The sequence below is a fragment of the Nycticebus coucang genome, chromosome 17 (assembly GCF_027406575.1).
Source record: "Nycticebus coucang isolate mNycCou1 chromosome 17, mNycCou1.pri, whole genome shotgun sequence".
In the NCBI taxonomy this organism is placed as follows: Eukaryota; Metazoa; Chordata; class Mammalia; order Primates; family Lorisidae; genus Nycticebus; species Nycticebus coucang.
Window position 1 is genome coordinate 20607691 of NC_069796.1, and position 15469 is coordinate 20623159.

Sequence of the window (15469 nt, forward strand, 5' to 3'; positions counted from 1 at the left end):
ACAAATTTGTTTCCTACAGTGAATACTTTAATAACCAGAAGCGTAATTTTACAGGGAACAAAGCCAGCTAACGTTGAAGCGATGGATAAACCTGTCTCCTTTTCAAAATGCCGGCCTGATTTGTACTTTGGGAATGAAGAACCATCTTTCATCTCCAGAGCGTCTACCAGAAGTTTCATTAACCCAGACAAGAATAAGGCTGACCGGGAGAGCACTCCGAAGACATCTTCAAATAAGCATTTTAGCTTACTTTTTCCTTTTTCTCTGCTACATCTAATAAGGTTTGACTTTGCACTTAAAAGAATTAAATCATCCTTTTGCTGTTAAATACTGAAATTCAATATAAAGCGTCCCATGCTGTTTGATTTATCTTCCAGTTTAAACAAAGATGTTTAAAGAAACGGCCCGAGAGTTGAGATTTTGGTAACGAGAAGTAGGAGTGGCCAGTAGAATGAGTGGGAGATAAATTATGCTGACTGGAAGGAGACGCTTCATGGACCAATTATTCACACACCACCCAGGGTCTGGGCAGTGCTGGGAACCTTTCGAAGAAAAATTGCTAGTAAATGGCCTGTTTTAACACTACTATTCAAAACTGGATTTCAATAACCTTTCTATTGATCTCATTATTGGCTCTTGTCCAGATACAGTTCAATATTTACCTCTTTCTGTCAGTCTCTGGCTTTCTTATTTAATCCCCACATTTTGGTGGCAGGATGGACATCTGCTGATCTGACTGTGTCACATCCATTTCCTTTTTCTTTTTGGTGAGAATAACTGAATGCTCCTTGAAAAACTTGCTCTCTTCAGTCGCTTGGTGGGATTGACTGAACATTCCTGAGACTTACCCACTTCATGAGATCCAAGTTTGGCTAATCAAACCATCTCAATAGAATAGAATAAGGAGCAGAAGGAAAGAGCAGTTGCTTCTCCTACTATACCCCTCCCCCCTCAGCTTCTTTAGGCCTGTGTATTCCAAGACCTGGTTCCTCAGCTTTTCCTTCCATTTTTCCAAGGCATGCCTTTGTGTCTTAACAGGGTCAGAGTCCATCTAAGAACCCTGGCTGATACTGAGGGTTTTGTGGCTAGTTCCATTAGCTAATCAAATCATGTGAATTTGAGTCCAGGGCGATGGGCTGGTTCTCTCTGAGTAAAGATGGATTTACTCTGTCCATGACCACATAGCATCCTTGGCTACATATAGACACCAGGTGGAAGCTTGCGGATGAACAGGAAACTCTATTGCTTATATGACAAAGATAAACCTTCAAGGGCAGATCCCACTGATGGTAAGTCAGCAGTGATGTCTGTCTGTAGGAAGGTAAAAGACATCCCCAACTGTAATTTTAAAGACTGCTGCTGTGCTTAAAATTAAACTATTCAATTTCTCCAAACCCTCTAAGGAAGATGGAGTGAAAAAGAAAAAAGCAGGTGTATATAATTTGGACAGACAGGCCAAATTATAGACGCAGCAGGAAAGAAGAAAGTGTAATTATCCCTTGTCTGAAAAAGGCTCTTTCTGTGTCCACGAACAGCTTATTCCCCCAGAAGAGAGAGGCCAGGAACTGCTATTACTTGACCACAGGTTTCTGAGGGAAGACCTCTGCCATGTGGGACATCGTGGCAGAATGACAGATCTAAGCAGCCCCTAACCAGAGGGGGGAGTTTATAGAAGCTCTCTTATAAAATATCCTAGTTTGCAATCCTGGGGCGCTCATTAAAAAACAAACAAACAAAAAAAAACAAAAAAAACTTCAGCTGATTTACTCTTGATTTATTCTTTCTGGCTCTTAGTTATCTGTAGAATCCAAGGATTAACCCTTTCCGATCGAATTTTTCTGCCACCCAGATACTCCCCAGCTCTTACTTATTTGTGGTGGGAAAGAGATTGGTGGATTACCTGTAATTATCCCACAGTTTCAAAACAGAAAAACATAAATGTGCACTCACCTGATGATTTTATTCTCTATTTTAGGTTACATAAAATAATTAAAGTGCTTTTGTTTATTTTTGTTTATAAACCAAAAAAATCATTATGTCGATGAGGTCCTATATAGGTTAACCCAAATCTTTTCTAAGGTATCTTTTCTAATTTGAAAATCTCTGTTTTTTATAAACATCCAAGTTATTTCAGTTGCTTTCAATTCATTCATTATAACCCTTCATTATAATTATTGCTATTTAATCAATCAATTTTTTCAGTGTACTCCTTTGTGTCTTAACACAAAGGATCTTCCTTCTGTTGGACATTAAAACATTGCATGCAATTTCTGTAAGTTTGGATCTACAGACTACAGTTTTCTCTTTTTGCATATTTCCCATCAGTAAAATTCAATATATATTTATTTGTTTTACAAACGTTTCTTGAACACATTTATGTTCTAAAATATAGTATGCTATAATGGTGAGTTGTAAACATGACCACTAAAATTTATAGCTGAATAAGGTTGGTCTTTTTTTTTTTCAAATTTGCTCCAACAGACTTAAAAAACATCTTGCCAGAATATAAATAACTGACTAGACCAGTATTAATGTGCAATATTTATTTTCTTTTAAACACACTACTTAAGGCAGAAAAACATTACCCTTTGTCAGACACCCTTAATGAAAAGCTCAGTTGATTTCTCTCTCTCTCTCCCATTTCCTCTAAGCTCTCTCTGGTGTAAGACTCACCCAGCTGAAAAACAAACATATGGCAAGCACATTAGGGACAATACCAAGTATTTGCAACCCCTGTGGCAGATGATCTAGCCACACATTGTGCTATCTGTTCAATGACAAGATTGCTATTTACAAAATTAGAAAAAGCCACAGTTCCTTGCCACTCAAAACTGAAATGATGATGCTGATAATAATAATAACTGCAGTTACATCAAGATGCATACAGCTTTTTGGCTTTGATAAGATCCACAGCTGATTTTACTTTTGACCATGAGACTTTCTTTTTGTGGGCAATTCTCAGTAGACACCATAAGATCGTTAAAATGATACTAATTCTTTTTTGAGGTTCTCGCCCATTGATATCAAATCTTTAAATTGCAGTGCCTGGCCCATTGAACAAGAGATAAAAATTGTCATAAGGTTATGTTCCTGGTATTCATTCAGTACATTTATATTTGTGAGATATTTGGTATAAATGGAAAAGAGAGTTATGCAGAAAGCCCAAAAATAAAGGGGAGCCTCTGAATGACCAACACCAGAACAGCAATACTATGGTCAAAGGACTTGGGTTCAAGCATTAATTCTTTTGTTTGGGGCTCAGGGAACTCATACAAATATTGTTCTTTGGTAAAGATGAATGCTTGTGTATGCTTTGGTGCTACATAGCTTAAAAACATCACAGAGAACAAAATAAAGTGGAAAATTAGAAATCTATTGGGAAAGTAAGCTTGAAAAGACGCAAGAATGACATTTAATACAGGGGAAATACATTGAGAGCTGAATGAGGACATTGAGGATGCTTTTAAAACGTAATTAAGAAGACTAACCGTGAAATAAAGAACTGAACATCTTTTTACTTTCAGTAAAATGAAGGAGAGAAGTAAATTAGCCCTTAACAGTACCCTTGTGTTCCCTTCAACCACTCATTCTCACCTTCTGCCACCAGCCATTTCCAGGTATTCACTCAAATATGAAAAGTAGACAGTTGGTACACACTTGTATGCATGTCAAGACTGAACTGAAAAAAAAATCCATAAACAAACTGAATAGAAGAATTCCAGAAATAATAACTTTTAAATATATCTGGTTTGGTTGCCCATTTCCGTGGGCCACCTAGGGAATGGAAAAATGGACTTTAACTCTAGGGAATGAAAAGGTATTTCATTCTGCTGTTTTTAATGATATTCCTATGTGACTAAGTAGAGAATGCTGGTCACTCCAACAAAATGGAAAAATCAGGAGAGGTGATGTTATGCGAAGAGAATGGATCTTGGAAGTGTAGTGAATCAGAGTTCAAAGTAATATGTCTCTACTGACCTCAAAAGTGAGTGGTCAGCCAGGTGGCCAAACTGCTTGCAAAGAAAGTTGCAAGTGATTGAATTGGTCCTGATGGACAGTCCGGTGACAAAAAGGCAATGTTCTTCATGCGGTGGGCTGCACTAGGGTCATTTCTGCTATCAACTGATAGGATGTGTGCCCATTCAGTCCCCTGCCTTGTCTGATGTCAAGCTCCTCAGCTCTTCCTGGATTCAATTTCGCTGTATCAATATGCTAAAAGTCATTTAACTTAATATAACTAACTCAAAGACCCCTTGAGATGGTGGTCAGGGGACATTTATGCTTAACGAAGGCATCATCCTCATCTGTTCCTCGCATTCCATGATTGCAATCTTGCCATTAGACAGTCGTTCCTCTGTGCACTGCTTTCTCTTGTGGCCCAGGAAGAACAGGATGCCCAATGACTAACAAACTACAGGTAGTCCCTGGGATACAAAGAGATAGGTTCTGCAGGTTTGTTCTTAAGTTGAATTTGTGTGTATGTTCAGACTAGTATGTTTACCTATTACTTGTAATAGCCTCCATTCCTAACTTTGAGTTGTATATCAGGGACTTCCCGTAATAGCCTTCATTCATAACTGGGAGTTGAAGGTAAGTTGGATGTTTGTAACTCGGGGAATTCCTGGAATGGGAATACAGGGTTTAATTTTTTCCCTCTTTATTCTATAAAATGATCTATTTCACAATATTTGAGGATGTAATATACATCTAGAGTGAAGAGAGAGTGGAAGGTAAATGTTGAACGTTTCCTAATTGTATTTGAGATCAATTTTGAGAGACATAGTTCTTCCTGTTTTGATTAGAAAACGACTCCATTTATAATATTAATTCCTCCTGATTATATAGCACATTAAGCAAAGAATGAAGTATTTTTATATTATGGCTTTCACAGTCATCAGTCTTTTAAAGCAGGCTCAGTTACAGTGAGTATTGCGACTGTATCGAAGTGAAGGTGAGTTTCTCAGACTTCTACTTAATTTCTTTTTCTGTATTTCAGCTGTTTCATAGATTACAGTCATCTCTTCCAGAGGTGCAGAGAAAAAGAACAAAAACGGAAGTCCTGTGCCACCAAGTCTGTGGGAACTGTGTCTCTGTAGGCCACACAGTGGTGCCAGGTCCTTTGACCACTCCTCCAGTGGACACAAGACAGGCTTGTCTGCCAGTGGTGTATCCTTTATAGTTTATTCTCGGTAACCTATATGAGTTTTTGCAAGTAGTTAATACAAGGGTTTATAGCACAGGGCACATTGGAAAATATCGAATGCATTTATTAAATGAATAGTAAGTAAAAACCTTAAATGTATGTATATAGCCTCAGAATGAAGTCTGGCTAAAAAGTACGCAGTGTCTGAGTAATTGAGATTAATATACAAGGCCTGTTCACATTGCTAAATGGATCCCCAGTAGAGAAGGAAATAATAAAAAACAGCATTAAGAAAAAGAAGCAATCTAATCACCTTATTTAACAGGAATAACTTTCTCCTCTTTACTAATAATCATCTCTGCTTCTTGTCATTTACTATGTTCCTGGCTTGAATGTATTACCTCATTGTACCCTCACAACAACCTTTTGTGGTGGTAAGGCTTTCATTTCATGGATAGAAAGTACAGCTTAGAACCATTAAGCAATATGTTCACTTAAAACTTGGCAAAGCTGGGTCTTGCACCCAGATCTAGCCTGTTATAAGCCATTATATTAAACTTTGTTATGTGAAATAAAAAGAAGGTAATAATTGTTTTTTTTTTAATTTTTCTTTCTTTGTTGAATTATTTGAAAAAGTAAGCTGAGTGACTCATTAAAAGTCACCTGATATTTTATGACAAGGAGATTTGTACCGACTAGGTGATTAGACCAGCAATGACTTTTACCCTGGTGCCTATGGGTAAATGGCTTAGGGATAAGATGTACAAATTAGCTGAGAAGGTGACAAGGGTAGAAAGAAGATTGGTGATAAAGACAGACTGTCCTTGGATGACTCTCACCTCTACTATTTAGTAACACTAAGTTCTTGGATGAATTATTTAACTATTCTGAGACATGGATTTCTCCCACCAAAACTGAGGTAATAAGACCTATCTTGCAGAGTTGTCGTGAGAATGAAATGCTTGTAAGTTTGTGGCAGAGAATCTAGCTTATATTTGGCACTGAGTAGATGGCAACGGTTGTTACTACTTGGTACTTGGACATTAGAATTTAAAAGTTCACAAAGACTATTTGTACACAGATAATCATGCAGAAAGGCGTTTTCTGTAAACATGGGAAAGGGTCATTCTTTACTTTTTAAAGTGCTTGTTTTATTACTTTGGGGCAGGCATACTAAAAAAATCATTGAGATATAATTTACACTTAACAAAATATATAATTTTCAAATGTGGAGTTTGATGGATTTCAACAAATGTATGTCCCCTCGTAACCAGCACCACGATCAAAATATAGACTGTTCCCATCGTTCCACCACATCTTCTTGAGCCCACTTCACCCTTCCCGTGGTGACCACAGTTATGATTTATTTCTTCCACCTAGATTATTAGTTTTATGTGCTCCAGAACTTTGGTAAGTGGGAATTATCCAGCAGGTTTTCTTTTGTGGCTGTTCCTTTGCTCAGGGTCACATCTGTACGATTCATTCAGGTTACTACTTTATCAATGATGCATTTGTTTTTCTTGATGAAGAGTATTTAATCTAAGAATGAACCATGATTTGTTTATTTTTCATTTTTTGTTTGTTTTTTCCCCTAGATTGAGCTATTAACGTAAAGCTGCTATAAGCATTCACCTACGGGTTATTCTATGGATTCATGTTTTGTTTTGTTTTTTAATTTTTGTCATTTTATTGTTAAAGTGTAAGAGTTCTTCATGTTTTCCAGATACTAGAACTTTACCAGATAAATGATTGGCAGAATTTCCTCCCATTCTGTCAGTTGTCTTTTCATTTTCTTTTTTGAATTAAATCACAGAAGTGTACATTAATGCAATTATGGGGTACAATGTGCTGGTTTTATATACAATTTGAAATATTTTCATCAAACTGGTTAATATAGCCTTCATTTTCTTAGTTATTGTGTTAAGAAATTTATATTCTACACTTAGCAGATTTAACATTTTACCCTTGTAAAATGCACCATAGGTGTGGTCCCACCAATTACCCTCCCTCTACTCATCCTCCCCCACCGCTTTCCCCTTCATCTTGGGCTGTAATTGGATTATAGCTTTCATATGGAGGTGTGGGTGTTTATAAATCGGTTTCATATTAGGGCTGAGTACATTGGATACTTTTTCTTCTATTCTTGAGATACTTTGCTAAGAAGAATATGTTCCAGCTCCAGCCATGTAAACATAAAAGAGGTAAAGTCTCCATCTTTTTATGGCTGTATAATATTCCATGGTGTGCATATACCACAATGTATTAATCCATTTGTGAGTTGATGGGCACTTGGGCTTCTTCTATGACTTATCAATTATGAATTGGGCTGCAATAAACATTCTGGTGCAAATGTCTTTGTTCTAAAGTTCAGGGAAAACACTTTGAAGATATTGGCCTGGGAGAATGTTTTATGAGGAGGACCCCCTGGGCAATTGAATCAACACCAAAAATACATTACTGGGATCTGATCAAACTAAAAAGCTTCTGCACAGCCAATAACACACTAAGTAAAGCAAGCAGACAGTCCTCAGAATGGGAGAAGATATTTGCAGTTTATGTCTCCGACAAAGATTTAATAACCAGAATCCACAGAGAACTCAAACATATTAGCAAGAAAAGAACAAATAGTCCCATCTCCGTGTTGGCAAGGGACTTGAATAGAAACTTCTCTGAAGAAGATAGGTGCACAGCCTACAGACATATAAAAAAATGCTCATTGTCTTTAATCATCAGAGAAATGCAAATCAAAACCACTTTGAGATATCATCTAACTCGAGTAAGATTAGCCCACATCACAAAATCACATAACCATGGATGTGGAGAAAAGGGAACACTTCTACACTGCTGGTGGGAATGCAAACTAATACATTCCTTTTGGAAAGAAGTTTAGAGATCACTTAGGGATTTAAAAATAGACCTGCCATTCGATCCTGCAATTCTTCTACTAGGTCTGTATTCAGAAGACCAAAAATCACTTTATAACAAGGATTCATGTTTTCATTTCTATTTTGTAAATACTTAGAGATAAAATTGCTGGATCTTTAGAGTAAGTACATATTTAACACATTGATTCCCACAAAAAAAAAAAAAAGAAAGAAAGAAAGAAAGAAAAATTTTCCTTGGGACCATAGAAATAAAAACTTTGAAAACAAAACAATCCCGAAACATACATCAATATAAAAATATATAAAAACTTGAAAATTAGGCTGGGTGCAGTGGCTCATATCTGTAGTCCTAGCACTTTGGGAGGCCAAGGTGGGTGGATTGCTTGAGGTCCTGAGTTCAAGACCAGCCTGACCAAGAGCAAGATCTTGTCTCTAAATTAAAAAAAAAATAGTTGGGCATTATGGTGGCCACCTGTGGTCCTGGCTACTTAGGAGGCTGAGACAGGAGGAACACAAGAATTTTAGGTTGCTGTGAGCTCTGATGCTGTAGCACTCTACTAAGGGTGACAAAGTGAGACTCTGTCTCAAAAAAAAAAAAACTTGAAAATTAGTAATGTAAAAATGATGTGAAAATTTGAAAAATAGTTCGTAACTCACATGGTAGTTAACGTGTTAATTTTATAATAAAACTGTTGAATCTTTTTCTAAGTAGTTGTATTGTGTTTACATGCACAGCAGCCACACGGTTCCAGTTGTTTTATTTTCTTTATTTTTTTTAATTTAATTTAATTTTTTTTTTTTTCCTTTTTTTGAGACAGAGCCTCAAGCTGTTGCTCTGGGTAGAGTGCTGTTACATCACAGCTCACAGCAACCTCAAACACCTGGGCTCAAGTGATGCTCCTGCCCCTGCCTCCCAAGTAGCTGGAACTACAGCCGCCCGACACAATGCGCAGCTATCATTTGTTTTATTTTCTTACCAAGCCCAGGTATTTCAGTTGTTTTCACTTTAACCATTGGGCATGGCCTGGTGTCTCATTGTCACTATAATCTGTATTTGCTTAATGGTTTTATGATACATTCCTTAATGATTTTCCTTAACCAATGATTTTAAGCATTTTTCCATTTGTCTCACATTTGTGAAATATCTATTCAAATCTTCTGCCCAATTTCTACTGTTTTTTGTATTCTTATTAAGATGCAAAAGTTTTCTATACATTCTGGATAGAAAGCTCATATGTGACATCTGCATTACAAATATTTTCTCCCAGTCTGTGGGCTCACCTTTTTATTTTCTTAATGACGTCTTTTGAAGAACACGGTTTATAATGTTGATAATGTTTAATATCAGTTTGTTTTCTTTGATGGTTAATATTCTTTGTATTCTAAGAAATATTTTTCTAGCCTGAAGCCACAAAGATTTTCTTCCACATTTTCTTCTACAAGTTGTCAAATTTGGAGACATATTTAGGTCTCCTATCTATTTCAAAATGCTTTTGTGTATGATATGAAGTAGGAGTTAAGGCTTATTTTTAACCACATGAATATCCATTTATTCCAGAACTATTTGTTGAAAAGATTATTTTTTGAAGATGAGCTTGCAAACTTAATTGTAAAACCTTATACAACAACAGCTCTGATGATGGCCATTCTAGAAAAAGAGTTTCAAAATTGCCTTGAAGGGTGCAATTCTCGAGGGGAGTACTTTGAAAGTGACCACAGTGGTGTTCAGCATTGAAGGATGTATCACTTTTTCTAGGATGAGTTTGCAAACTTAATTGTCCAATCTCATATATTTTAAAAATATGAATACACCAATCCATGAACATGGTATATTGCTCCACTTATTCATATCTTTTAAAATTTATCTCAGCAATGTTTTATGATTTTTAGTCTTGAAAGTATATATATATATATATATATTGATAAATTTGTTCCTAAGCATTTTCTGTGTTTTAAGGTTATTGTAGATGAAAATGTTTAAATTTAATTTTATTGTTGGTTTTTGCTAGTTTATAGAAAGAAAACTTACTTATTTTACATATTAACTTTACATTGCATAAAAAACTTTCCTTCATCAACATTTAAGAAGCAAAATAATAGGGCAGTGCCTGTGGCTCAGTGAGTAGGGCGCCGGCCCCATATACTGAAGGTGGTGGGTTCAAACCCGGCCTAAGCCCAGGTTGCTGTGAGCTGTGATGCCACAGCACTCTACCCAGGGTGATAGAGTGAGACTCTGTCTCAAAAAAAAAAAGAAGGAGAATAATAAAAAACTGCAAAAGGGAACTAGTGGATATAAATAAGAGAAGAACAAGATCAAAAGACACAGACATGATTCTATATGAAGACTTTTAGAAAAAAGGTAATAATGAAATAGCCCATTTTAATTAACTACTACTATTTAACCAATCATCCTAAATGTTGGTGCCTTAAAATAATACACACACTATCATTTCACAATCCTGGGGGTAAGCTGAGTGATTCTTCTGCTGTTATCACTTGGGGTCACGCATGTGGCCATGTTCAGTTATATTTTTGTCTCAGAAATACATGTGATACCTATTTTATTCTATTTGGAGTGGATCAGTTTGTTGGGGAAAATATTTTTGACCATAAAATCTGTGGACTATAACATGAATAATTCTTTTCACATGCTTAGAAATAACTGGATGCATCCAGAATAGTCAGTTGTTTAATCTAAAAGATTATTACTTCTCCATCTATAGCAACCTATAAAAATTAAAAGATAAAAAGAAAGTATAGGTCTTGCACAATGGCTTATACCTGTAATGTTTACACTCTGGGAGACCAAGGCAAGAGGATTGCTTGAGCTCAGAAGTTTGAGACCAGCCTGAGAAAGAGTAAGAATACTACTCTACTAAAAATAGTAAAAAAAAATAGCTGGACTCTGTGGCAGGTGTCTGTAGTCCCAGGTACTTGGGTGAGGCAGAAGGATTACTTGAGCCCAGGAATTTAACGTTGCTGTGGGCTAGGCTGACAGCACTTTAACCTGGGACAACAGAGTGAGACTCTGCCAAGATGGATGAATGGAAGGAAGGAAGGAAGAGAGGGAGGGAGGGAGGAAGGAAGGATTTTATTTACTTTTTGAATAATTTTAAGCCATTGCAGAATCAATGACAGGTTCATAAGAAAAGGCAGAAGTATTTATTTATATAGATATTCTTTATTTAATCCTAGTAAAAGGGAAATAATTTTTAATAAAACATTATAATGCATTTATACATATGTGAGTGTGTGTGTGTGTGTGTGTGTATTCCAAACTCTTCATACATAATCTAACATGTCCAAACTGATTCTTCTTCAGGACCCAATTTTTTTTTTTTTTATTATTCTCTATCTTAGCAATCATAACCCCAGATGACTATTCCAGAAAACTGAGACTTATCAGGCTGCGCTGTCTCTTACCACAACAACCCATCCATTTCCATGTATGGTCCGTTGTACTTCATTTATATTTCTTGGGCGTTTTTCTTCTGCCTCCATTTCAGACATCCTCGAGCAAGTCACCAACCATTTCTCTATCTAGCAATACCCTCACAATTAATTTCTCCACCTTCACCCACGCCTACCCCTCAGATACTCCTTACTGCAGCTAGGGTGACCTCTTTGTAAATGTAAATCTGACCATGCCATTTCCATCATCAAAACAATTTCGGAAAATCTCACTACATTAGAGTAAAGTAAAAAGTCCACACTGTGATCTACCAGGCCCTGCTCTTGGCTACTTCTCTAGACACAACACCGCTACTCACCCCCCATCTCCCCAAACCTTCGCTCCATTACACGGTGATGCTCATGGCAGCGTCCAGACCAGACTCCATCTCAGGCCTTCCCATGTCGCCACTCACCGCGTGAACTAGCTCTTTACTCTTTTACTAGGCACCTTGATCTCATTCTTCTATTCTCAGTTTACTTGGAATGTTTTCCCGGAGACTTTCCCTTAACTCTGAGACAAGGGCAACTCCTTCTCCTTTGCACATACACAACATACTACACTACACTTCTTTGGAAAGCTGGCCTCACCTGGAATTATACATCCAAATCTACCTTCCCAGTTAAGCTGTAATCTCCATAAGGACACAAATTTCATCAATGACATATTCACCCAAATTGTTTATTTTCATCAGTAGGAATGATGTCTTACTTTATGTATTGTGTGTGGACCAAGTATAATATCTGTATTTAATTCATGTTAATAAGTACTAATCATAAAAATACTTTGTTCCAGCCCAGCGTGATTTCCACAAACATGCATTACCCTCCCCAAATCAATGGGCCAAATGAAAAGTGACTTCAGCTCTCTCAGCATGGGAACTTTAGTATTTACTCACTTGGGAGAGAAATAGGCATAATTTCACCAGAATAGCAGAGCCTCTGCTCCAGAGAGGTCTTGAGCTGAAGCAATTGAAACCTAAATCTCATTAAAGTGACAGGGGCTTGGCAGAGGTGAATGGGGACTCCTGCCCAGTGCTTGACCACATCAATCTGGCTCTAGTCAGGCCCTCACATTTATTTACACGCACCCAAAATCTACATGTCTCTCAATTTTAAAAGGGTAAAGACACTTAGTTATAACAAAGACCTTTTAAAGTAGAATAAATAGATTTAGGGTTATTCCATTTATATTTGCATTTATAAATTGAATAACTCATTTAACTGAGCAGCTTTTTATATCTTCTTAGGACTCTGGTTATTTTATGAACTGTGTTGAGAATGGTCTTTGGGTATTTTTTTTTTTTTTCCACTTTTTGGCCGGGGCCTGGTTTAAACCCACCACCTCCAGTATATGGAGCTAGTGACCTACTCCTTTGAGCCACAGATGCTGCCCTGGTCTTTGAGTATCTTAACAGTGACTGCCTGGCAAGTTGTGAATGAGATGAGGATGAGATGAGGTCAAAAACTCTAAGATGATCTAACACTTAATTCCAGCGTTTATGGGGCAGAATGCATGGATGAGGCTTGAGACAGTACTTTTTTTAAATGCTGTGACTTAGTTTGGAAGATAATAGGGCCCCAGCTAAGAGCAGCTCCAGCTGCAGTCCAAATGATGATATTTTCATATGTGAGATGTTAATGATCATTTAGTGATTTCTCAAGCAAACCACAGAGGAAATCCACAAGTTACTACAACAGATTCTGTTTCTGTTAACTCTTGTGCACACCATCAAAAAGGCTTTTTTCCTCCAACTGTCCCCTTTAGAGATTTTGAAAATAAATTGTCTACAATGAGCTATAGGAATAAAGAATAAACATAAACAGAAGTTACCGTTTCATTTATTAGCACACTTTTTGTTATGCATGACCCTGTATCAACAATAAGCTATGTAAACAAATGATTCATGAGAACAGTATTGACACAATCTCCTCATCTTTGTATCAGTAATATCTATTATCAAGTTGATTATTTCTGGAAGGAAATGATAAATTTTCCTGATGATATGTAAGGACTACTAAATAAAATATTGCTACAATATATTACATGATATGTAATCAAGCATCCATTTTCATAATGGAACCCCAACTTAATGTGTGAGGAGCTGGGCTGTAACACTTTGTAGCAGAATGAAGTTCTGTCTTAACATATTTGATGTTGATTTCCCATTGGTTAGAGATTGATACTGAGACTTACGTCCAAAATTATTTTTTAAAGAAGACTGTCTCTGTGTTAGTATGTGCTTTCTATTTTGGCATTTTTCTTGGAGACTAAATAAAGTTTCTAATTGCTTAATTACTATTAGGATGATTAACTACTATTTATTGAATTGACATTATGCAAGATTGGTACTAAGCCAAAGTTATATTTGGGCTACATTATAAGGATTACTTTTGGGTATTTTGAGCCCAAAGTATAGTAATCTCTAGAAGTAAACATTTACCCTCTGCCTACTAGGCTATTACCAAAATAGGTATAAGGGTCCTGACATGAAGGGCAATGGTTTTAGAATAATACCAAAGGCCAGTGAAATGTCCTGGAGAGTGAAGTAAAATGTTGGTCTTGAGGACAGGTCATTCTAGATGTAGGTCTAAATTTACACAGCGTTGTGTGAGGCTATCTATTGAAAAAAAGTCTAGAAAATTCACTTGCGATATTGAGTCATGAGCATGGGTCTTAATCTACTCTCAATAGACTCTCAATTGTTTTTTTGAATTGTTCTCAATTTATTATAGTAATTCCTGAGAGAAAAGAAGATTTTGGTAAACATATTCTCAGAAGTTTTTAATGTCTCTTGTCCCCTTCTAAGAACACCCTGTCCCCAGAATATAGCTTTCATTGGGAGACTTCAAGTAAAAGTGTTTGGGGACTTACGGATAGGAGTTACTTGCCACTATGAATTTGAGAAATTTATGGGAGGTGCTTCACCAGGAACCCTCAAAAATGGAATTTTAGGTGTGGTTAGTGAATAGCTTCAAACTGCTTTAGTAGACCTCAGAGACAGAGAAGAATGTTTCCTGTAGGTCTAGTGGCCTCAGAGCTACAAAATACTTTCCTTTCCATTGTGGACTTACTCAGTTCTCTAGAATGAGTCTGTGGTAGGATGGGGAGTTGCTGGAAGCCTTGTTAAGTTCATAATGGAGTGGGTCGAAGGTCTGCTTTAGGATTCCTACAGAAAACGACTACAATGAGTCATCCTCTGGGAGCAGTATAGTACAATTCCAGTTCAGACATGTCTGATCAAGTTCCTGAGGGAAAGATTGATTGTGAAGAATTATTAAACAGTCTTAGACTTGAAAGAAACATTAATTTATTCCAGGCTCTCAGGAATTTCTCCCACTTTTTGTGGTAAGGCTAAACAGGGCTGAGGTGGACCAAGAGATGAGCATAGCTGCCCTGCAAGAACATTACACGTGAGTGGAGACTGAACTCCAGCTCTGGGGAGGACTTGGGGAGTAGAGACAGACGCAAGGCTGACCAGAGCTCTTACAGTGGGCTGTTCCAAAGCCAGGTTTATGACCCATCTTGCCAGGGGCTTCCACTGGGGACTGCGCTTCTTATTTGATTTCAGTATGATTTTTTAGCTACTCAATTTCCTACATTTTATAGAATCCAAGATGGGAGGAAAAATTGGGGGTGCTATTTCAGATACCCCCAAGAATTTGGTGGCTTGGCTTATATCACACCGCCTCCATTGCTTTGCAGTTCAACTAGTGGTCAGCTTCCCCTGTGACAGAGAGAACTCTGTGAAATTACCTTCATCCTCACTTGACAAAAATAACAACCCTGGGGAGGGGGTGGAGATTGAAGTCCTAATGGTGAGGTACAGTCAGCCCTCTGTGTTTGGGGGTTCCCCATCTGTGAATTCAGTCAGCTGCTGATTGAAAATATTCAATAGAAAAATTATATCTGCACTGAACACAGACATTTTCCTTGTCATTAATTTCTAAACAATACAGTATAACAACTACTACTGTAGCATTTACATTG